Source organism: Engystomops pustulosus, chromosome 3 (genome assembly GCF_040894005.1).
Source record: "Engystomops pustulosus chromosome 3, aEngPut4.maternal, whole genome shotgun sequence".
Taxonomy (NCBI): domain Eukaryota; kingdom Metazoa; phylum Chordata; class Amphibia; order Anura; family Leptodactylidae; genus Engystomops; species Engystomops pustulosus.
In genome coordinates, this window is record NC_092413.1 from 224,985,639 (window position 1) to 224,988,138 (window position 2,500).

The 2,500-nt window shown below is 48.7% G+C and overlaps 2 non-coding genes across 2 annotated transcripts in view; both read left to right on the plus strand.

Annotated features, from left to right (window-relative positions):
• Nucleotides 1–1,119: 1,119 nt before the first annotated feature.
• Nucleotides 1,120–1,193, plus strand: TRNAN-GUU (transfer RNA asparagine (anticodon GUU)). Its single transcript has one exon. It is a non-coding gene; the product is annotated as a tRNA-Asn (tRNA).
• A 1,276-nt stretch (nucleotides 1,194–2,469) lies between these two features.
• Nucleotides 2,470–2,500, plus strand: part of TRNAN-GUU (transfer RNA asparagine (anticodon GUU)) — a 74-nt gene continuing 43 nt past the window's right edge. The window contains exon 1 of the tRNA in view: nucleotides 2,470–2,500. This exon is cut by the window's right edge and continues 43 nt beyond it. This is a non-coding gene — a tRNA (tRNA-Asn).

The following is a 2,500-nucleotide window of genomic DNA, read 5'->3' on the forward strand; positions in this document are numbered from 1 at the left end:
TGCCAGCTTAATAAATGTGCAAAATGAAAGGATACCAACAAAAAAAAATCTCCTTCGAGCCGGAATTGAACCAGCGACCTAAGGATTGCTATTAGAGTACTACAGTCCTCCGCTCTACCAGCTGAGCTATCGAAGGCTTGGGGGAAGCCCTGGGTGCGTGCTTACTAGCCTTACTTTTCAGTGTCACGGCCTTGGCAAGCAGGAGACGATTTCTCCCAATTTTGAAAAAGGCTGCAAAAAGGACAAAGCTGGAGGATGCGGGCATCGATCCCGCTACCTCTCGCATGCTAAGCGAGCGCTCTACCATTTGAGCTAATCCCCCTCTGCTGCTGAGGGGTGTGTGGAGGGTGGAGTTTTTTCCACTAGACTCTGACTTTTTGGTAGTTCGTTTTTTTTTTTTTTTTTAAGTGTGGATGTAAGGCAGCCTTAAGCAAATCAAGACTGCAAAGCCAGGGCGGCTTTGAAAACTATTTTTGGACACGAGCAAGATTGGGAGCAGTAATTTGGGCTTCGGTTGACCGCGTCCTGGGCAGAAACAGGAGTCCTAACTCACTAGAGAGATTTGGCTAATTGTAACGTCAGAGATGGAAAAAAAAAATTCAGGCACCAAGCAGAGAATGGTTTCTATGCGCAGGTATCTGGGTTACAGGTCTGTCACAGCCTGGGAGGGTCTGAAAACGCTTTTGGACACGAGCTAGATTGGGAGCAGTGATTTGGACTGATGATGACCAGTTTCTGGGCACAAACAGGAGTCCGAACTTACTAGGTGGAGCTTTTGCAAATTGTAACATTGTAGACGGACAAAAGGAAGGACGCTAGCAGAGGATGGTTTCGATCCATCGACCTCTGGGTTATGGGCCCAGCACGCTTCCGCTGCGCCACTCTGCTGCTACATGCAATGGCTTGGGAGAAGTTCTCACTAGACACTGACTTTTGCTGGGCTACTTAAGGAAAGGCGGCCCTCCGTCAGTCTGTGTAGAGATTTATTGGTTGTTGGGGAACATTTCGGGGCCCACAACTGGTTGCTTATTTTGTTTTCATTTTGTTGCTCGGAAGATCACCCGTACACATAGGCCATTGACCTGCCTGAAACTGGAACACCAGGCAAGCAGCTTCCGTGTCTCTGTGGCGCAATCGGTTAGCGCGTTCGGCTGTTAACCGAAAGGTTGGTGGTTCGAGCCCACCCAGGGACGCAGTCCTCTTTTGCTTCCGCCTGCTGCTTGAGTGGCTCAGCTACAACTTCAATTAAGAGCTCCGTATAACTGGCCAGTTTCAATATCTAAAGCACACATGGAAGAAGAAGGTTCTTCAGATGGAAGAGAAGAAGCACAGCAGAAAAGTTCTTGCTGCCAGCTTAATAAATGTGCAAAATGAAAGGATACCAACAAAAAAAAATCTCCTTCGAGCCGGAATTGAACCAGCGACCTAAGGATTGCTATTAGAGTACTACAGTCCTCCGCTCTACCAGCTGAGCTATCGAAGGCTTGGGGGAAGCCCTGGGTGCGTGCTTACTAGCCTTACTTTTCAGTGTCACGGCCTTGGCAAGCAGGAGACGATTTCTCCCAATTTTGAAAAAGGCTGCAAAAAGGACAAAGCTGGAGGATGCGGGCATCGATCCCGCTACCTCTCGCATGCTAAGCGAGCGCTCTACCATTTGAGCTAATCCCCCTCTGCTGCTGAGGGGTGTGTGGAGGGTGGAGTTTTTTCCACTAGACTCTGACTTCTTGGTAGGTCGTTTTTTTTTTTTTTTTTTTTAAGTGTGGATGTAAGGCAGCCTTAAGCAAATCAAGACTGCAAAGCCAGGGCGGCTTTGAAAACTATTTTTGGACACGAGCAAGATTGGGAGCAGTAATTTGGGCTTCGGTTGACCGCGTCCTGGGCAGAAACAGGAGTCCTAACTCACTAGAGAGATTTGGCTAATTGTAACGTCAGAGATGGAAAAAAAAAATTCAGGCACCAAGCAGAGAATGGTTTCTATGCGCAGGTATCTGGGTTACAGGTCTGTCACAGCCTGGGAGGGTCTGAAAACGCTTTTGGACACGAGCTAGATTGGGAGCAGTGATTTGGACTGATGATGACCAGTTTCTGGGCACAAACAGGAGTCCGAACTTACTAGGTGGAGCTTTTGCAAATTGTAACATTGTAGACGGACAAAAGGAAGGACGCTAGCAGAGGATGGTTTCGATCCATCGACCTCTGGGTTATGGGCCCAGCACGCTTCCGCTGCGCCACTCTGCTGCTACATGCAATGGCTTGGGAGAAGTTCTCACTAGACACTGACTTTTGCTGGGCTACTTAAGGAAAGGCGGCCCTCCGTCAGTCTGTGTAGAGATTTATTGGTTGTTGGGGAACATTTCGGGGCCCACAACTGGTTGCTTATTTTGTTTTCATTTTGTTGCTCGGAAGATCACCCGTACACATAGGCCATTGACCTGCCTGAAACTGGAACACCAGGCAAGCAGCTTCCGTGTCTCTGTGGCGCAATCGGTTAGCGCGTTCG